This window comes from Macaca fascicularis, chromosome X (genome assembly GCF_037993035.2).
Source record: "Macaca fascicularis isolate 582-1 chromosome X, T2T-MFA8v1.1".
NCBI lineage: Eukaryota > Metazoa > Chordata > Mammalia > Primates > Cercopithecidae > Macaca > Macaca fascicularis.
In genome coordinates this window covers 103,741,071-103,764,795 of record NC_088395.1, presented here as the reverse complement: position 1 = coordinate 103,764,795, position 23,725 = coordinate 103,741,071, and the positions used below count along the sequence as shown (strand labels likewise).

The following is a 23,725-nucleotide window of genomic DNA, read 5'->3' as shown; positions in this document are numbered from 1 at the left end:
CCTAAATTAGGCTCAAAATTACCTCCCACCTGCATCAAACCAATGAGACATATGTAAAAGCACAATCCTATGATGTGGCTAAAAAGTCATGCCCTAATTACATTTTTAATGTTTGTTAACTTAAAAGTAACTTGCCTTTTCTTGCATTCCAGTAGCAATGAGCATACACCTAATATCCAGGTACAATTTCCCACTAAAAGAAAATACAGGTTCCTCAGAGAAATTGTAGATTCCAAGACTGTGCAAGAGTAGCTACAAGATGAAACTAAAATGTCTTTCTATGTCAAAAAGTAAGGTAGTGCTAAAAAAAAATGTAGGCATTTCACAGGAACAGATTGAGGGAGCTCTCACTGGCTAAATCTGGGAAAAATTTAGCACCAAGTAATGCATTGCAGTAATGAACTATAAACCATTGAAAAATAGGAACTTATAAGTCCATACTAATAACAAATCTATCAATAAGTAAAAATGATAGATGAGAAAGGAGAGGTCTTGCTTACAGTAGAATGCTATATGTAGAAGGAGTACTGTAATTGGCAACATATTATTTTACAACCATTATGATAAATGTTAGATAATCTAGGGGAAAATTTTGATGAGGAGCAAGATATTTACATGGTCTTAAAGTATCTTCCCACAGACTGCTTATTAATTCCAAGGAAAAAAAGAGTAATTAGACACTAGAGAAATTATATAATATCTTAATCGAAAATTGATTTCTCCAACGAGGGGTGGACAGACAGTGAGTACCTCTAGGTGTGATACCTCATATAGTATCACCTATGCTGAATTCTGGCTAAGAACACATATCCTGAATCTAATAATAAGGAATACTATGTTTCTAAAAAGGAGATTTATATTTTACAAATTGTTGATGTCATAAAAGACAAAGAATGGCTGTGGAAATGTTCCAGATTAATGAGGCTGAAGAAGAAACAGAGATGGAGATGGAGATTGGAAGGAAAGAAGGCAGGAAAAGAGAGGGAGGAGGGTTAAGGAAAAGGGAAAGAGAGAAGGAGAAAAAGGAGCTTAACAGTAGTTGAGTAAAGGATATATACAAGTGTTCTTTGTAGTATTCTTAATCTTGCAATTTCTGTAGGTTTGAAATGATTTCCAAATACAAGGTAATGTATAACTAGTCTTTTCTTGGTGTTTCTTAGTGTGCTATATTATGCTGTTTTCCTGGTCTTGCTTGAAAGGAAATTATTTGAATATCTACTTAAACGACATTGCAGAATAAAAGGAAAACCGGAAGTATTAAATCACACCATCACCAATAGCCTAGAATCCTATATCAACGGGGTACAGAGATATATACCATATAATATTATGATGTCAATGTTAAAAGCTAAGATACAATTTCTATACAAATATTTCCAATTTCTTTTTGTTAGAATCATAGAACAAAGTCAGAGGATCCCTTAAAAGTACCTAATACAACCATTTGATTTTTCGGTTCATGGAACTGAGGTCACACAGTCACAGAGAACCAAGACTTAAAACACAAGGACTCCTATTGAGCCTTGTCACCTGCCAAAGTATATACTTGGCTAACTTGAGCAAACTGAAATGTTTCAAGTAAATCCTTTATATAGTGTTACTATGAAACAGAGCAAAAAAAAAGCCTATTTTATCCCTTAAGCTGTTTTAACTTGTATATCTGAGGTATTTATTTTAACATAGATTATAATTATATATATTTTTTATTTTAAAACATGAATTTATAGATAAAGGGTACTATATATGCCTAACTGACTATGCTTTAGAAATTCATTATAATCATGGCTAGCCATCATAAATGTCATTCCACGTAAACTGTTCTCATTACATGTACTATTTGAACTAGATAAACACAACGGAATCCATTTTCATTGGGCTATCTCTAACAATGCATGAAGTGATTTTCATTCAGTCATCGGTTTATAAAGTAATTGGTTTGCCAATATTTCATTTTCATATGATCCTGTTGACAGAAATAAGTATTAGGTAGCATAATCCAGCTATTCCATCTTTTCCATTTAATCTTCAGATCTCCTAGTCACTCCCCCGTCATTTACTGAAGACTGTAGCAACTGACTCAGTCTTTTTGTTCACTCTAACTTCTGTTGTTTTCAGTGACTTCATCATCTGCATCAGACCTATTATAGTCTCTCAGTTTAACTTATCCATCTTTTCCTGAATTCAGCCTCTGCCATTCAATCCTGTGATAATCACACCCTTACCACCTAAAGTAACACAACCTCCCAAATCTCAATTCAATCACCATAACTGATGATCTTTTTTTCTATAGTTCCAGTTTAGTCGATCAAGTAACCCTGCTGAACCAATTCTTAAGTGTCAACAAAGCCACCAGCCCTTTGACCCACCATCCATCATTCCTCTCCTGTCCTCACTTGCCTCCCTGTCTAGTTTAAATTCCATGGCCCAAGATATATTCCTTGACATTAGTAATCATTATCTAATGCTCTTTCCCCTTAATGCTTCCACGTTTTTGCAGGCCTGCATTTGTATGGCATTCTTAGAAAATAGCATAATTGGGAAGAGTAATATCACTCTAAAGTAATAATAATCAATTTCAAGGGAACACTTTCTATTATCCAGCAATGACAGCAACACTATACCGATAATTACTTCATATTTTTTCAAATGATTCACTTCACATCAACCCATCCCACACTGTTGCTAAACTGTTAGGTGGTGACATTGCTGCCTAACTAATGAGAAAATAGAAACTATCAAATGGCACCTCCCCACCCATAATCATGCCACTAGCAAATAAACTTGCATTTATACCATCTTCATCTTTCCCATCACAAAGGAGAAAAGGATCCTCCTATCAAAGGTAAGTTCTTCCACATGTAGATCTAGGACTCCTCCCTTTTCTTTCTTTCACTTTTTATTTTCTCTCTCTCCTACATCTTCAACTTTTTCTTTCCAACCCTATTATTCTCATCAGTATTCAAAGATGCTTTAACATTTCCTATTTAAAAAAAAAAAAAAAAAAACATAAAATAGGCTGGGCACAGTAGCTCATGCCTGTAATCCCAACACTTTGGGAGGGCGAGATGGGCAGATCACCTGAGGTCAGGAGTTCGAGACCAGCCTGGCCAACATGACAAAACCCTGTCTCTACCAAAAAATACAAAATTTAGCCAGGAATGGCGGTGTGCACCTGTAGTAGTCCCAGCTACTCAGGAGCTAGAGGCACGAGAATCGCTTGAAGCTGGGAGGTGGAGGTTGCATGCAGTAAGCCAAGATTGCACCACTGCACTCCATCCAGTTTGGGCTATAGAGACTCTGTCTCAAAAAAACCCAAAAAGCAAAAATCCTAAAACACCCTAATACCATACCCTTCCCACATACCACCTTCTCTATGCTCCTCCAGAGCCATACTTTTCAACAGTTGTCTAGCCAAACTGCTTAAACTCTCTCACCTCCAACTGTATTCTTCAATTCACACCAACATGGCATCTAGTTCAGACTCTCAGTAGCATTTGATTCATTTGATCGTACTCTCTTTCTGAGAACGTTTTCTTATTTTGGTGCTATGACTCATACTGTTCTACTTTTTTTGGCCATACTTTCCTCAATTTGCTTTGCTGGATCTTCCTCCTTTCTTAGGCCTGTAATTGATAGAATGCATCAGGGCTTCTATCCTGTACTTTCTTTTCTTCTCCATGTATATACTCTTTCACAAAGTGATTTCAACCAGATATATTATGTGAATACCATCTATTAGCTAATGATCTCAAATTGATACCTCTAGCTATAACTAATCCCTGGAATTCTAGACTCAAACTCTAACTATTTACTACTTACCAAACAACATTTCCAACATGATTTCAGTCCAAAAAATATCTCAAATGCAACATGTCCAAGGCATAACTCTCTATTCTTGACCCCTGACCCTGATACCACCCAAGTTTTTCCTTTCTCTGTAAATGGTACCATCATCTAGTTGCTTAGGCCAAATAATTAGGAGTCTTTCTTGCTTCCTTTTTGTCTTTTATCCCACAAATCCAATTCATCAGCAAGTATTATTGGTTTCATCCCCAAAACATATGTGAAAACCAATCAAAGAAGTGAACAAAGCAAATTGAGAAAGAGTGGGCTGGTGAAGAAGGAGGAAACCCCGGAGAGTGCGAAGTCACAAAAACCAATATCATAGTTTCCTCTAAGAAAGAGGGAATGGTCAAATATATAATAAAATGCTGCTGAGAAGTTAAAATAATAATCGAGCCACAAACATGGAATGTCACTGGAGTTCTTAAGAAGAGTAGACTCTGTGGAATGATGGACCTGAAAGTTCAATCGGAATGGACTGAGAGTGAGATGAGAATGTAAGACAGTGACTAATAGAATCATAGAGAAATTTTTCAAGGGGCTTTGCTGTCTGAGAAGCAGAGAGATAGGGAATAGTTGGAGGGAGCTATGAGGTCAAGAGTGGTTCTTTCTATCAAGAGAAGAGACACTAGAGCATGTTAGTATGCTGCGGAAAATGATCCAGGAGAGAAGGAGAAAATAAATATGGCATAGAGAAAGAAGCTAAATCACTGAGGAATGGGAACCAGGGCACAAGTGGACAGACTGCTCTTCCACAAGTACAGGGACTCTTTCTGTCCACGGTAACGGGAAATAATATGAATTAAGATACAGGACAATTTGATAGATTTTGCAAGGGAAGATGAAGGGGCTCTTGATGGAGTGCTTCTAGATTTGTTAACGAATTATGAGGTAGTTCATCAAATGTGTGCATGTTTACGTTTCTCTAAGTGTTCGTGTGGTGGGTACTTTAGGGATTGAGAGGTGAGGCATAAAAGAAGTTGAAGAAGAGAAAACATGAGAAACAGCTACGTTACAGAGCAAGAAAAAAAAGATACCAGAGAGTTTACAATATAGCATTAAATGTCAAATTTGTTACTTACAGGGTTTGACCAAAAAGAAATCACATATATACCAGTTTAGTGGATTTTTCTTTCATTGCAAAATTACAATTTCTTATTATACAGCAATGTATTTTTGGAAGATAAAACAACATTACATATTTTGTTTGTTGTATGCTCAAACAAAAAACCTGTCACAATGGTTCACAAGTAAAATGACACTCTTGTAGACAAGCAAGTTATTCATTTTTCTTTGTACAAGTCTATTTCTGTATACAGATGTCAAAAATTAATTTGAAGATATAAAAGCATGCAATTAAAGTTGCACTATGGTAAAAACTATGCCCATTTCAAGCTTATTTCTATTATTCTGTGGCTTACCATTACATGATCAGAAAGCATGATGTCTCAATGTCAAGAGTATTCATTTAAAATTATATCAAATAAGCAAGTTGTATTTACAAAACCAGCAGCATGGGCTGGAATTGTTTGTCTTCTTTTAGCATTTTAATTTACAGCTTTCTAAATGCAAATTAGGGAAAGAAAGTCTCTGCTCACTAGATGGTAAGTACATATTTTTTCCTTTTTTAAATATCTCAATTGTATTAGTGGTGTTATTTTATTGGTAGTGTATTTACATGCAGCCTTCACACATGGCCCCCAAAATACTTTATAAATATTAAAATAATGCCTACAATTTCCCTCCAACTAAATCTCTGCAATGTACCCTTAAAATTATCCTTCACAAAAGGCAAATCATTACTCTTTTTATATTAAAAAATAAAGTGCTACTTTAGACAACTGATTTCTCCAACAGACAAAAACTGAGTAATATCAGAATGTACATCCCCCTCCAGGATATAAATACAAAATAAATCCATGAAACTTAAAAGATCCCAAGCTCTAAAACTCCCTCTGCTTTGGCCTTTCAATTCTCAGCTCCATTTTTATTACAGGGCAACTAAAACATTACTCAGGTGAAGCAGTAAAGGGGAGTTTTGAAAAAGTCATCAAATCCTCTCTGTGTCAAGCAAAGATGGCAAAGGAGTTTGAAAGATAAAGCCTTTTGTGCAAAATAACTCATCACAGGTTCTCTAAAATTGAACTGCTAAAATTGGTGAAGCTTGTTCACATTCACAGAAAGGTATTCACTCACTTGATAAACTACCAATAGGGAAAACACTTCTAATCCCAGTAACATATACAGTCATAAATTTGTGACCTTTTTAACCAAAAAACAATGTCTACTTGGTTTTGCATTTTTCACTGGATAAAACAAAATAAATCTCATTTTCAAATGGTTAAATAAGTTAATTTTCAACTATCGGTATTCATGTCTACATATTTTAAGCTAATAATATTGCTAGACAAGTATTCTTTAAAAGCTACACTCCAAGGTTGCTTAAAAAATAAAAGTATCTTCAATGGATTTTATACCTACTTAATATGGATTTTTACATATTTTAACAGACTATAGTGAGTTCTAAATTTTAGCAGGGTTTCACAACATAAACTCACTTAAAATTTGCCTCAGTGTCAATTTAAGTAGCAAATACAATAAACAAGAAGAGGCAATAGTTTCTATACTTTTGTGACAATAATTATTTCATTTATTTGATATTTATGGGACTATAAATGTTGGATTGACTTCACAAAATAGAATTGAGCAGAAATAGTATTTCAGTTTTTCTGACACACATACACATGTATACACACATGCACACATGGGAAAAGTTGGTATGACAGTAAAACTCAAAAACCAAGCATTCATTATCTTTTTTTTTTTTTTTTTTTTTTTTTAATTTATTTATTATTATTATACTTTAAGTTGTAGGGTACATGTGCATAACGTGCAGGTTTGTTACATATGTATACTTGTGCCATGTTGCTGTGCTGCACCCATCAACTCGTCATTTACATCAGGTATAACTCCCAACAAGCATTCATTATCTTAAAATGTAACACAGTCAAAGGATTTCTGATCAGATTTTATTTTCAATGAGTGACTCATCTATTTTCTGGATTTTATCTTATGACATTAGCAATGGTCTGATATTCACTCAATGAAAACATAAATCAGAAGCCTGAGAGAAAGAAAATAAAGTACTAGCTTCCCAATCCACACAGAAAGAGGATTATAGTTCTACATTTAATATGAAAATTTTCAAAGCACAGCCATTAGCCATGAAAAGAAATCTCTTTCATGTTCAACAAATTCATCTAAGAAACATTAGAAATATATTTATAGATCAAGAAGAACTTCAACTTGGTCTCTTACAATATAATCATCATTACTGTCACAACAAATTCTAAGCAGTGATTAATAGCACTGGTTTTCATGCACATCATTCTATTTTATCATACTAACATCCATGTAAAAAAAAGTATTATTATAATGACAGATGAAACTGAGATTTAGAGAGGTTAAGACACCTGCCCCTGGTGGCAGGGCAGCCAGGATTTAAACTCAGATAGTCTGGCTTCAAATAATATACTGTCAATTAAACTGTTACAAAAAATAATAATAAATAACCTCTGCAAGAGTAATAGTTGGCAGATTATATAAGAACCTACCAAAACCTTATACTAATACCTAGCCTGAAGGCATCACTGCTAGCTAGTCAATGTATAATCTTACAACTAAAGAGAAAAGGAATGACAGAACCAGAAAAGAAGATGAATTAACTCAATTAAGTCTTCTTAAGTCTTCCTATTGTCTTCTATTTATACTCTTCATTTCTGCTGTTATTTATTTATTTGGAATGCTTAGTTTAGGTAAAAAGAAATCAACCCTGTTTCCCCTATCAAAGATATGTAAATATTACAAATTTTTTGCACATATCAACAGATTTAATGCCAAAAGTTTATGATGAGAAATTCATTAAGTCAAAATTTCCCATTGGCTTACACTGTCCCAGAATAGATAGTTCCAAGGAAAAACACTGCTTTTTTTGAATGCCTCTGACAACTTCTAATAGGGAAGATATAAAGAAATATTCATCACAAACAAAAAAATAGGGAAGATATAAAGAAATACCCAGTACAGCCACCAGTTAACATAGCTCTCACACTCCACTTCTCTGCAAATAAATGTCTGAAGCATAATTGGAACATGCTACTCCTATTTTAACTGAAACACTTCACAAGTAGAAATTTTAAGCCAGTAATCAGTACCATTCTGATTATTGTACCATTCTGTCAGCAAAGGTTATTCCCTTCTAAAGCCTTTTCTCACAAATTACCTCATCATCATCATCGGGTGTGCATAGGTTGGCAATTTCCTTCAGCATCTGTCAGAACGCCTACCACAGGAAGTACTCAATAAATAGTTACAGGAAAAAATATACGAAATGAGGAAATGAATGAATGAACCATACAAGGGATGATTATCCTGTCATCAAAGGATAAGTCAAATATCAGTATATAGTGGACAAGACATCTGTTAAAACCCATAGAACTGTATAACACAAAGGCTGAATCATGATATAAACTATGAACTTTAAGGATAGTAATTTATTAATATTGTTTCATCAATAGTAATAAATGTACCACCCAAAATGCAAGATATTAATAATGTGAGAAATTCTGAAGGACAAGAAAATTATATGGGAACTCTGAGATTTCTGCATAATTTTTCTGTAAGCCTAAAACCGCTCTACAAAATAGTCTATTTAAAAAATGAACAGTACATTTTCAAATTAGGAAATGCTATGCCTGGCTAAAAAGCCAAACGTTTATTATTATTACTATTATTTTTTAAATAGTAAAAGTAAAAATAAAGAAATGTTACTAACACTTCCAATGAAAGTTTATAGCCATCAAAAGACAGAGGAGAAAAACAGAGAACACCATATGTATTATTTATTATTTTTATTTCTAAAATGTAGCAGTGCAAAAGCGCCTCCAGCAACATATACAAAAATGTATCAATCTATATATTAAAACAAAAATCCTTCAAAACAACCCAAATACAGACTAATAAAGGAGAGAGAATACGTGAAATTCAAAGTATATTCAATGCAACACAAATCTCAAATCACTGGAAAAGATAAACTACCCACAAGCAGGCTTGCTCAAAGCCCTGACATCTGATGATGTTAGCTACAGTTCTGTAAGGTCAGGTGGGAATAATATGTTTCTCTACACCATCCCAAGCTGAGAAATGATGGCTAGGCAAAACTGTTGAGAGATCTAGAAGTTAGGTGGCACTCAAATAGACTGAGATATATTTTGTTAAGTTACGTAAACTGAAAAGCAGTTTCTTTTATTTCACTATGTTAATATGTAAATGTGTTTTAATAAATGTCTTTTATAATAATGCCTTAGACAGACTACCACAGATGCCATAATCTGGGAGAAAAAAAAAACCCTCAAGGATAGGTTACTTGCCAAGTCTCATCCTACAAAGTTTGTGACAAAAAAGAATCACACAATAAATCATGCAATAAGAAATCATGCCTGATTTATTAAATCAGAAAAATATTATATTCCCATATACAGAGTAGGAATTAAATGTGTAAATGAGATGAATAACAACAAAGCCTCTACAATATAATGTAGCTGTCAGAGAATCAATCACGCTTACTACTCTTCAGTGAAGTTTGTATGCCTGAGAAAGCAAGCAAAAGCAGTGTCTCTGGATTTGACTCATCTACATGGTGAGATCTTTAAACGATGATCTTTAAAGCCACTTTCAGATTTCAAATGATTCAGTTTTGTGACAGAGATATGACCCACTGAAGTCTCAGGAAACTTAAACAGCTTCCATGTATTGTTCCACCATTACAAGACATCCGAGCCAATAGATACACGATGATAGTGAGCTCCTCCCAGAAAGCAGGAGAAGCTGGCTGGGCTCCAACTACAAGTATAAAAGTTAGAAGTAGACTGAAATCCTGCCAAGAGACTGTCACAAATGGAGACTCAGAAAGAGAAATATGAAAATAACAAATCTAGCTCCATTTGAATGGAAGCCAATGATAATGAATAGCACTACTTGTATAATTTCTCTTGAGTCCTTATCACAATTATTATGCTATTCTCTGTTTCCCTGAAGTAACTAATGTAACATTTTTATCTAAAAGGGAAATTCTAGCTTCAGTGGTCCCACTAATTTTAAACAACAACAACCACAACAACAAAAAACTACAGGTTATCTTAAAATACTTTAAAACAAAATTAAAAGGCAAATGAAAATTCAGGAAAAAACTGCAAACTGCAAAAATGGTGATAATGGGTTAATATAAACATATAAATATATTTAAAGAAATAAGTAACATACTATCCCTGTAAAACAAAAATGAGTAAAACTATATGAACAAAAAGTACGCAAAGAAAAACAAATGGTCAACATGTAATAAAGCTATTTAAACATAATGAGTAAGCAAATAAATATAAGTAAAAAATAAGATACAGTTTTTCACCCATCAACTTAACAAATAAAATATTTTTAAAAATCATGACACTCAGTATTTGTGAGTGTTCTAATGATTGCTACTCACATATGGCTGGTAGGAATCTAAATTTGAAAGCCTTTCAGAAACAACTTTGCAATACATAACAAGAGTCCAAAACAACTCATATCCTTCCACTAGTCATTTCAATAAGAAATTTACAAAAAGATTTATATACAAGACTATTCTATGTGACATAATAATATCAAATAATTTGAAACAATCTAAATATTGAACAATAGGGAAATAAATCTTAGTGAATAAATCAGCAAGAGAAAATGAATGAACCTATTGAAACATGGGCAAATTACACAAACAGGCATTTTTCAAAATACGATACACAAATGGCCAACAAGTATAAGAAGAAATGCTCAGCATCACCAATCATCAGGAAAATAAAAATTAAAGCAACAATGAGATAACCACCTTATCCCAGTCAGAATGGCCATTATTAAAAAGTCAAAACACACAGACGTTGCAGTGAGCCAAGATCACGCTACTGCACTCCAGCCTGGGCAGCTGAGCAAGACTCCAACTCAAAAAAAAAAAAAAAAAAAGTCAAAACAATAGATGCTGGCATGGATGTGGTACAAAGGGAATACTTTTACACTGCTGGTGGGAATGTAAATTAGTAGAATGACTATGGAAAACAGTATGGAGATTTCATAAAGAACTAAAAGATCTATGATTTGATCCAACAATCCTACTACTGGGTATCTACTCAAAGGAAAATAAGTCATATCCAAAAGATACCTGCACTTTATGTTTATCACAGCACAATTAACAATTGCAAAGATATGTAACCAGTCTAAGTGCCCATCAACTGATAAGCGGATAAAGAAAATGTGGGGTGTGTGTGTGTGTGTGTGTGTGTGTGTGTGTGTGTGTACGTGGAATACTACTCAGCCATAAAGAAGAACAAGATAACATCTTTTGTAGCAATTTGGATGGAACTGGAGGCCACTATCCTAAGTGAAGTAATTCAGGAAAGGAAAACCAAATACTGCATGTTGTCACTTATAAGTAGGAGCTAAGCTATGGGTACACAGGGGCAGAGTGGAATAATCGACACTGGCGACTCAGAAGTGGGTAGGTTGGGAGAAGGGTGAGGGCTGAAAACTTATCTATTGTGTGCAATGTATACTATCTTTGTGATGTATATACTAACAGCCCAGGCTTTACCACTATGTAATTTATCCATGTAATTCAAAAACAGTTTTACCCTAAAGCTATTGAAATTTTAAAAAATAATAAAAAATCATGGTATATTCTTATAAGGGAGTTTTATAGAGTCAATAAAATCATGTATTTCCAGAATATTACTTTATGTTCCAAGAATAAATACTAGGTTCAAAAAGCAGGTTATAGTACATACTACATACCAGAATAAAGTACTTATAAAAATATAAGGATATACGCAAACAGTAAAAAACGAAAAACTGCAGACATAGAGAAACAGTCACGGAAAGAATATATATAGCAAAATGAATAAAATGTTAACGTCAATGTGCATTTTGACTTGTTCAAAGCTGGGACAGAGAGAATGATGGTCACTTCTAAATTGCAATCGCGTGATATAAATTCAAGAGACATTTTTAAAATCTCTCATGCTTCCTAAATGGTATAAAATGAACATACATACCATGAATGAACACAAAAGGAAACATGAAAATATCCCCCAAGGCAATGCTTGCAGGGAGGTAGCAGACCCTATTTGGTGGAACCTACAATGACAGAGGACATACAGGCCAGATTACAGGCATCTGCAAGAGCAAAAAGTGCTTGGACAGGCAGCAGGAGATAAATATACATATATGTCTGAGATCTAACCAGCAGAAAGCCCAGTATGATTTTCTCACAGCAGTACTACAGGAAAGTACACAAAAGATGAAATGAAGCCATCTTATTGCCTAGCTAAATAGAAAAACTGATTCAAAAGGAACTTTTGTTATTCTCAGTGTTTAAAAATAATATATTACTAAGTTAAATGAGGTATACATTCAACTGTATGAATGATTCAGATTTGAATACTGGATCTACCACTTAAAAGTTGTGTAACTTCAAGCAAAATACTTATCTCCTTAAACCTTGGTTTCTTCAGCTACAAATATTTGAGATTAAAAAAAAAAATAGTACCTATATTTTACAAGGAATATGCTAGCATTAAATGAGGAGACTTAGGTAAATGCATCCAACACATTATTTAGCACAATTTAAATGCTCAACACTCAGCAAGTGTATTCTGCTATTTTAATGATTGTCATCTACCTAGTGCACCTCCTGAAGTTTATATCCCTAAAGTTAAACATGTTCCCATAAAGCAAAGAGTAGTCACACAAATAATTAGTCTGATTCACGACCCATCTTTTGTCAATCAACTCTCTCTCTCAAAAGGTGCCCTGATAATGAAATGAACAAAATCATGTGCATTTTGACTTGTTCAAAGCTGGGACAGAGAGAATGATGGTCACTTCTAAATTTATTCCCATTCCTATTCTATTCTGAGTACCAGCCCCATTAACTCCTTGCTCCACTTATACACATTTTACACATATAAAGATGTGAGTTCAGTACCACGGCAACCATGAGAACACTGAACATAAACACCATACCCAGCCTATTTTTCTGCTACATGGCACATAACACAATTAACTTACATAGAAATATTATATTTCTTGCAAATAATCTATGAATTTATCAACCACTTAAACTATTATTGTTCTAATTTCACATCACTAAATTACTGAATTTTCTAAGAATATTAACTCCTGTAGCAGTTTCCAAGATGTCCACAAACAGGAAGCACATAAAAATGTATTGAAGTCAGATACAAAATAAAATATTAATATTAATTGTGTATTTTACATAAATCTAGCCATATATTTAAGCAATCCAATGTTGAACCTTTTTGAAGGGGAGTGGTAAAAATTAGCTTAATTTCCCCCAAACCTCTAGTGTTCAAAAATACTTATCAAAAATACTTTTAAATTCCAAGTTTTCATATGCTAAATTTCAAACCTCAAATTAAAATAAAACTGTTGTTTAAATGGAATAAAGTATCAAATATTCAAATTAATATTACAATCCTGGTCTATTTTCACATATTGTTCTTATCACTTCTTTGGCTCCTTTTCCTATAAGCCTTAACCAAACTTAAAACAAATGAAATCTTTTTTTGTTTTGTTTTGTTTGTTTGTTTTGTGACAGGGTCTCAGGGGACCCTCCCACCTCTACCTCTCAAGTAGCTGGGACAACAGGCGCATGCCACCATGCTCTGCTAATTTTTGTATTTCTTGTAGAGACAGGGTTTCGCCATGTAGTCCAGGCTGGCCTCAAACTCCTGGGTTCAAGCAATCTGCCCACCTCAGCCTCCCAAATTGCTGGGATTACAGGCATGAGGCACCACGTCCAGCCGAAATCTATTCTTTCTCTAAATCCTGCTTCAAGACTGATTTCTTTGGTAAACACGCTTAGAACACCCAACAAACTGAATCCAAACCTTTCAGCTGTCTGGTTAGAGGTATATATTCTGGAATACACTATGACCACATTACCCTGTTTAAAATATCAAAGTGACACTCAATATCTTGCACATATCTAATTCAAGAGGTTGAAGTCAAACTATTTGTTGATTAATCAGTTATATGAAGGATAGCTACTGTTCCCCACCTTGTTATATCTTAGACACTGTAGAAAATAGATCCACATTCATTTGCTCATACTATTTCATGATATGCAATTTCTTTTTTGCTCCAGAAATTGAGACTTTGCAGAATCAAAAAGTTAAAATACTATTTTAAAATTCTTTATACAGTATAACTCCTGAATTTCTCTTCATTAACTTCATGCAAAAATCATTCCCAATAAAGAAGGCATCCCATAGATCAAGACTACTTATATGAATGTATTCATATTTCATGCTAATTAGTCCCTGTACACGTAACCTCTTTCCCTAGTGTGTCCAGTACATGTGTCTCTGTCCTGGATTGCTCATTAAATCTGTTATAGTTCATTTGAGCACTGCATCACTGTGACTGAATTAGACTTTTCAGAATCCAAGGCCTATGATTCCTTCCTCTTGTGTATTTCTTACAAAATCTTACAAGCAAAGCTGTGGTAGTGTTGTAGAAATAATGCATACAGTAGCCGATATGTTTTGTAAGTGTATAAACAAGGTTATCACGAAGGTAGACTGGTATCCTCAATCCCTCCATTGTGCATGCAGGTAATATGCCCAGTATCTGACAAGGTTTGAGAAGTAGCAACTCTTATTCTTTTTAATGGGGACCTCTGAGACCAACAATGTCTAGAAAAATACCATGCTCACTGTTACACGAGACTTTTCCTGGGTTACTGTATCCAATCCACACACACACACACTTTAAAAAAAATTAAGTAACAGAGAGTGCTCAGTAGTTACAATGGTAATATATTCCTCCTCAACTGTAATGTTCTGAATCTAGTTTTTTTTAATACGAGAAAAGAGGAGGTTATGTTAAAATAACTCAGTGGTGCAGGGGTCTCAAGTATGGATTAATTTTTAAATCGTTACATGACGGTAGTTTGATTTCTTTCTCTCTTCTAGTCCTCAGTCATGAAAGAACATTGCTGCAGGATGAAGTTTTTGACTTTTTTTTTTTAGAATGAATTCTGTACAATCCCAAGGTAAGATATTTTGCAGACTTGACAATTCCTCATTGATTTTCACTTTCCTATTTTTTGGAACCTTAGGCTAACGACATTAAAAAAAATCTGTTCTGTATATACCATGTAGATTATTTTAAAGATCACTCTATATCATACATATGTTTCTACTCACAATATGATTGAAACTGTTAATTATCTACATACATAATAATAAAAGTGGACTACAATGCTTGTTGGAACACATATTTTTCATTGACTTTTTAAAATCCTAATTTCTATAAACAAATAATTCTGACCAAATCCTATCTGGCAACATCTGGATCCTTTTGGTTTTCATTTTTAGCAGTAGTAAAAGTACTTGCCATTATTAAGTTTAATTCATAAAACAGTGTCACAGTAAAAAAAAAAAAATGAATATACTAACAATGTCTGCTGTACAAAAAAATGATTTCAGAATTTGTATATTTTAAGTTCAAAATCCCTGTTACATTATCAATAACTTAAAAGATAGTAAGAAGATGGCTTTAAGACATTTCCAGCTGTCAGGGCAGTTCCCTCATGCTAATTACTAGAACAACATAGACATGAAATATTAGAAATCATCATCAAGAGAGCAAGTTAAAATCACATTGGCCCTTTATACCAGTGTATATTTTCTTTTGAGGATGCTTGTAATTAATATCCACCCATAACTTTATCATCATCAAGATATAGATGCAACATATACAGTTTTATTCAGAGTTTGAAAATTTACATTGATCCAGCAACTCTTTAAAAAAAAAATTACTGATATGTATCACAAAGTAACTTATCCTGAGGGAATTTACCAATCCTTGTGACAGTAACTTTGGTTTTTCAGCTCTTTTCTTTAGAACATCTTTAAAGAAAGTGTTTACTTATGTTGTTATACTATTTAGACATTCTCTATTGCTTTGTTTTGCTTAAATACAGAGACTTTAAATAATTCATAAAGTTCTCTATTTAGTTAAAATAAGCTATGACCATTTTCAAAAGAGGAGAGAGAGAAAGCGGGGGGGAACCCTACTAGGAGAGCAACAGAAGGACTAATGGAGATGACCTTCCAAAAGGACATTCACTAGCATTCTAATGCAGCTGACTTAGTTTTTTAGATCTGGCATCTTTCTGATCTCTGACGCTATTATCTTACTTAGGAAAATAAGTACACTGTGAATGTGAGGATTTCAAATATTTAAAATTGGAAACTGGTTTTAATTGTTTGCTAATCTTGCTCATAAAAATCTCACATTTTCATTTCTTGACACAGAATGGATATCTAGTCTAGATGTATCTATGGAAACCTAACTATATCTGAAGATCAAATATTCTTAACAAAATTTTTATAGCATATTAGGAATTGTTTTTCTACCAGAAAAAGAAGCAACCTCTTTGTAGATGGCTGGCAGTGAATTTGAGACTTTCAAAATACAGAACCTTTGGGAAGAATACCATACAATGGTTTACACATGTTCCTTAAGGGCATCATACTGTCTTACTTAGAATTATAGTCCTTTGAGTAGACCAGGTCTTTAGTAAATGGTTATGTGAAGTAAACAGTTAATGATCCCAATAGAGATACTGAATTATTTGAGGAAAACTGAAAACTTAAAAGAGCCAAAGTAGTTAGTCACATAAGTCAGACTCTCTGAAACAAAGCAGTACATCCTTTAGGCAAAGGGTGCAAATAAAATTAAGTTTTCATAATACACTCTTTTAAAAATATTCCAGGAAACTTAGGCAAGTTCTTTTGTAATTGAGATAATCTTTGAAATACTTCCTTTACACTAAGATTTGTGGACTTGAGTGCTTTTTTAAGAGGAGCACAGCAGTAATAGATGTAAAAAGAGATAAGAGTGAAGTAATGCACCAGCCCCTTAAGAACTTAAAAATTAGGGAAATTAGAATAGAAAAAAAGCCTACAGATAATGGCTATTATTATTAATAGCTATCTAGTGGCATTAAACTGATCCGTTCAAAGATCTGGCACTAAATTGCCTAACCAACACTCAAAATTCCAATCAAAATGACAAGGATAAATTCAGGAAATAGAACCGTAATTTAGTAATTTGAGTAATATAAAATAATGGCCCTTATCAAGTTCTAAAACCAAATTTTATACTTTTTCTCTACATAGAATATGTGCAAAGCTCTTATTCTCACTACTTTAGGACATGTACAATGTCTTGCCTCAATTTATATTGCAATAAGCTTCAGACTAGTCTCTGCCTCAAGACCAAATGGCCCCTTCTCCAACCCCAACCAGATCCCAAACATCTCTCAGACCTTAATCAGAGTGATCTTTATAATTATTTAATCTGACAGTGTTACTTCTCTGCTTAACATATTCTCATTCCATGTTAGTTTTAGAATAAAATCTAAACTCCTAAATACTGCAAGCTAGGCTATTAATGAGTAGGTAGCTTCATCCCTTTACGCCCTGATTTCTTACCACTTTCCCAAAAAGTACACTACCTATCACTTACACCAAACAACTTAGAGTTTCTTGAAAACACCACAATTTCTCAAACCTTAACACATGCCTCAATGTGTACTCTCACTGTGTCTAGAACTCCTTGCTACCGCAATCCTTTTTCAATTGGCTAATTCCTATTCTGACTTTGAAATTCAGATCTGGCATCGACATCTACTGGGAATTCTTGCTTACTTCCCTTCATCTGAGTTCAGTTGCCCTCTCTCCTGTGTGGTCCTGCCATATCCTACTCTTCTCTTTTCTGGCATTTACACATGTTATGATAATAATCGATTACCTATTTATCTTCCCCACTATCCTTGTGTTACCCGAAGACACACAGTCTTATTTATGTATCCCTAGCATTCAGCACAGTGCCTAGAAAATAAGGATGCATTTAATAAATGTGAATTGACAAAAGAAAGCAGAAAAATAACTAGCCCTTGCAATTAACATCCTGTTAACAAGATTAAATACAGTGGACATACCCTCGATGGAATGATGCTTGAACAAAAGATGGGAATATATTATGCTATAATAAATACCTTTTGTGCATCGGGGTGGGCTGTAAAGTTTATAGAATTATAGATTTTTCCATTATTTTTCCAACTTTCTGTATTGTATTATCACAGTTCAGCGTGTTCCCCCCAGTAGGTTCCAATGAATGCATAAGGTTATTCCTCAAAATTGTATCATTTTGCATTCTGATGAAAACCAGTTATGAAGACCTCTTGTCGGGCTCCAATAGCCAGTGGCCTCCATACATAAATGGCTCCCCTAAAGTCACCCATAGACATCACTTACAGAAAATACCTAAAATCCCCCTAAGTAGTATCACTTCAACTGACACAACAGAGCTGAGAAATGCTGCAAAGCGTGGTTAATCAGTGAGCCTTGAAAAGCCAGAACAAGTATAAAAAGGATAAAAGAAGTAACAACTAATGAGATGGACAGATATTTTAAAGTCCTGAATAAAGCAATCTGTTAAACTAAACAGGAAATCAAATCAAGGTTCAAAAATATGGCAAGTAAAGGCACAACGTCTCTAAAGTACAGTTATTGGATTACAATTATTTTAAGCATATGTTTCTACTCACTAAAATTTAAGCCATGACCTAGTTTTGAATCATTAGCTATACCATCATGGTACACTTTACACTACTGTGTTTTCACAGTGCCATGAAAAACATTTCACTAAAAATCCACAGAGGTTAATGTAATTTTCCACTTAAAAATGAAATTGATGACAGATTATATACATACAGTACACTATATCTGAATCAGGGATAGCAAAATTGAATAAGGTGATTTGAAATACACATGGGAACACAAGGGGAAACACTAAAGTCATTCTGAAAATATGAATGTAAAAATATGAGCTCCTTATTCTTGTGATTTGTTATTTCCCCTTGCTGCCAAATATAGCTTATATCCCCCGAGAAGGCATGGTACATGTATGCATAATACTGTCATATTAGATTACTAGTAAGTATAACAAAACCATCAAAAATATTTGTATCATGCTTTAGCACTTTCAACTAAAATGATATTTTGTCATACTGTTCTTAAACATAACCATCCAATTAGTAGAAAAAAAGAAAATAGCTTTGATTATAATTTTTGCCAAAATACAGCAAAATGGACTTGTTTTACTGTTCTCTCAAGTACCCAATTATTTCTCTATCACTAATAGTCTTGTTAATTATACCTTTTGAGGATTTCTCAAAAACTTCTCTTCTCCATCCCTACTAACTTAGTCTCCTCTATGGTTTTGCTGCAGATTTGAATGATGTTAAGTGGGCAATCCAGGGGTGGTTAAAAACTGTGTTAAGATTTTTGACTTTTTCCTCCATTTCCTATTCCTCATCTAACAAATACAAATTAATTAGACAAGATTTGTGACTCTGTGAATATTTTTCTAAGTGAAGAAAATGGGATAATATGAAACCATCAGAGAAGGTAATGGTGGTCACTGCTTGGTGTGATGGAAACCATTGAAGAATGTTAAAAAGGAACCTGAGTCACAAACTAGTGGGCAGAAAAGCTATCATCGTAAGAAAGAAGGCTAAGTAGGTCAGTACGTATCAAAAGAAGAAAAAAGTAGAGGACTCACACTTGCCAATTTCAAAACTTACTATAAAGCTATAGTAATCAAGACACTGAGGTACTGCCATAAAGATAGACATACAGTTTGATGGAATAAAATTAAAAATCTAGAAATAATCTCTTACAGTCAATGGATTTTGGATAAGGGTGACAATTATGAAATAGAATAGAGTCAACAAGTGGTGCAGGGATGCTGGATAGCCACATGGAAAAAACAAAATGAAGTTAGGTACAACAATGAAATTATTAGAGGGAAAGAGAGGTATAAATTTTTGTCACCTTAGATTAGGCAACCGTGTTTTAAATATGACATTAAAAGCACAATAAAAAAAAAAAAATAAATTTGCTTAATAAAAGTTAAAACTTTTGTGTTTCAAAAGATACTATCATGAGAATGAAAACACAACCCAGAGAATGGGAGATATTTGCAACTCAATGATAAAAAGATGACCCCACTAAAAATGAGTAAAGGGAGAAGCTGAGGCGGTTGGATAGCTTGAGCCCAGGAATTGGAGACCAGCCTGGGCAACATGATAAAACCCTATCTCTACAAAAAATACAAAAATTAGTCAGGTGTGGTGACATGTGCCTATAGTTCCAGCTACTCAGGAGGCTGAAATGGGAGAATCACTTGAGCCTGGGAGGTGGAGGTTGCTGTGAGCCAAGATTGTGCCACTGCACTCCAGCCTGGGTGACAGAACAAGACCCTGTCTCATTAAAAAAAAAAAAAAAAAAAAAAAAAAGAGTAAAGGATCTCAATAGCTATTTCTGCAAAGTAGATATACAAATAGGCAATAAATGCATGAAATGCTGCTCAAAATCATTAGCCACTGGGGAAATGCAAATAAAACCATAATATTCTCATACCCATTAGGATGGCTAACATTAAAAGCAGACAATACCAAGTGTTGCAAAGGACATGGCGCTACTGGAACCCTTTTACATTGCTAGTGGGAATGTGAAATGGTACAGCTACTTTGGAAAACTGTTTGGCAGTTCCTCAGAATGTTAAACACAGAATCACCATATGACCCAGCAATTCCACTCCTAGATATATACTGACATATGCCCAAAAGAATTCAAAAGAGGCATTCAAACAAGTACTTGTACAGGAACACTAATAGCAGCACTATTTGCAATAGTCAAAAGGTGGAAACAACCCAGATGTCTATCAACTGATGAATGGATAAACAATCTGTGGTATATCATACAATGGAATACTACTCAGTCATAAAAAGGAATGAAGTATTGATATCTGCTACAACACGAATGAACCTTGAAAGCATAAGCTAAGTGAAAGGAGCCAGACAAAAAGAACACGGATTATGTAATTCCATTTATATGAAATGTCCAGAATAGACAAATACATAGAAACAGAAAATAGATTAGTGATTGACAAGGGTAGGGGTTTGAGGATGGAAGATGAGGAGTGACTGCTAATGGGTACAGGTTTCTTGAAAAACAAAAACAAAACCAAGAGAAGATGTATCAGGAAGGTCTTGTCAAACATAAAGATGAAGAATGATTAAGCAACAGCTAAGAGAAAAGGTTAGAAGGTAGGAACTAGAGGCAATAGAGAGAGTAGTTTCAGTAGAGTAACAAACATGAACACCACACTGCCAGGGGTCAATGAAAGGGCTGGGGAGTAGCAGATGCACTGGATATTGACATCATATTGAAGATAATTAGCCATGAAAATAATAAAATCATTTAAATGTTAGGAAGATAGGCACACTGAAAACAATTCCATGACCATTAAAAAATATATTTTATGAAATATTTTGGCATCCTTATTTCTATAATGCAATTAATTTTCTAATACCTTAAGAAGATTAAAGCAATAATTACGTAAACGACCAAGCTTATATGTGACATTGCCACAGCATTTTACATAATACAGCTTTTTAAATTAAAAATTGCAGTTTATAACTTTTCCTATTACTGTTTTGAATCAATTATTTTTTTTCCTCAAAATAAAGACCTGGATGTAATTGCAAGAAAAGTTTAAAAAGAAACATAGGGAGACTCAATGTTTACAAGCTCCTCAGCGTGTTGGAAGCTCTGGTTTCTTTTGGCGTCATTGGAATGCTGCTCTTTATGTAAGTCCATTGTGCAGTAATGAATGAAATGGCTACCGATGCTCTCTAAATAAAAGACTCACTCTCCCTCAACAGAAGCAGGTGCTATCGAACAGCTACTGTTTGCACAGCGACTTTCCAGACAAAAACTTTACACAAAAGGAACATACAAATAATTCCCAGGAGGCCTCTTCTGTGAATCTTCAAGACAATAGCCCAGCTGCAGTAACGCCACATATGCCATTTTTAAGGTCAGTTTGGTATCTGTGCCTTTTTCATAGCACTACTACAAGTATATTTATAAGGCACATATCACTTAGAATTAGACATTTGAGGTTATATTTTATTACTTGATGAATGTCTTAGTATAAGGTTTTTACTGCAAACAATCTTTTGGTTGTTGGTGCTTATAGTTGTAACACAATTAAGTATTGCTAAGAAGTACCTTTTTAGCACTTTATCACCTACTATATTTTAGATTTATCTATTATTTTGAAAAGTAGCAGTTGCATGTAACTTACTTACTTTGCAAAAGAATTAGATATTCAGCTTATAAAAATATGAAGTGATATTATTGACAAGAGTCCATACTATAAGCCATGTGATTTCTAATTTACTTCTGCACATAATTTATAAAAATATTTGTATCTCTATACTTCAATGGTATCCAGCAATTTCTTTAAAATAACCATCAGAATGAATAAAACTATAGATAAGGCTTAGGTTTCCACCTAAAGTTGTATCAACAGGTTTTCATATTCATTTTGGGACTTCTAAAATTCCTGTAGTACCAGGTGTGTACAAAATAAATTATGAGATAAAACAGCAATACTACCCAGAAAACGAGAGGAAGGAAAATTATTAGAATCACCTGTGTTTTTTTTGTTCTTTTAAAATAATGCTAGAATACTGATATGCTATTTTACAGGCATTATCAACAATGCCATTGATACTTAGCAACTCCTCACACAAGACACGCAAAGGCAAATCAGAGGCATTTTAAAGGAAGGCCAAGCAATATATTTTGTAAAAAATAAAATAAAAATAAAAAACTCTATCTTCTACATGTGAGAAAAAGCGATGTTGCTTACAATCCAATAAGACAATTATCAGTGTTTCAACAGGAAGTCTGATAGTCTGGATGTAACAAGGACAGGAAGAAGGCAGAACAACAGTCCTTAACCTAAATTCAGAACTGAAAGATCAAGAGAGCCACCTGCAGTTTGAAATCCAGAAATATGAAAATTCCTCTGACCCTCTATTTAAAGGCATTGTCTCTAGGGATGATTCTCCCAGAGCTCCTGATTAATTTGGACTTGGTTAGGAAAGTACATCACAATATAACTCAGACGTACTGCAAAATAATTATATTATGTTTTCAGTTCTATGATCCCTTCCATCTAAGATTTGTGCTTTCTACTTTTTTTTTTTACAATTATATGTTAATACATTCAAAACAATCAAAATATATTTATAGAGCATTTACTACATTGGTTACCTTTTATTTCCTAACCAAATGGCAACGGAACTTGTATTATAAATAGTATTTTACTATCAGCTATGCAACAATGAGTACCCATAAGAACAATCTTCAACTTTTCGGGGCACTATCAAAATATAAACTATCTTGCCTTTTAAAGTGAAGTTTCTACTTTCAAGTTTGGAATACAATGATTCTTAAATGCTTTTATTCTCTCTATCCTCAGTTAGGTAACCATAATGCCCTCATGGCCCATATTAAACATACCTTCAAATAAACATATCCAAGTTCATATATAAAGTTTTCAGGCAAAAGCACAGACTATTATGAATCAGGGTCTGGAGTGTTATAAAGTAATGCCATATTTGATGTTGATACCTAAGTCTCTGCTGGATCCTAGAGTCCAAGGATATCAACATTTAGACAGGACGAATAGGTTCTTTCCCATTTTCAGTTTTCACAATGGAGGAGAAACTCTTAACTGAGACTTAGGAGAAAGATAGCTGAAACTGTTTATTACTCTGTTCTACCACTTATAAAAATTAATATTACCACGATTTCTAGACTATTAAAAAGTAAGGATTTATTTT

The 23,725-nt window shown here is 33.9% G+C and overlaps 1 protein-coding gene and 1 pseudogene across 5 annotated transcripts in view; both read right to left on the bottom strand.

Annotated features, from left to right (window-relative positions):
* Positions 1-23,725, bottom strand: part of DIAPH2 (diaphanous related formin 2) — a 919,127-nt gene that overhangs the window by 562,765 nt on the left and 332,637 nt on the right. The gene's annotated exons all lie outside the window — the stretch shown is intronic.
* On the bottom strand, positions 3,614-4,824 carry LOC135969077 (uncharacterized; annotated as a pseudogene).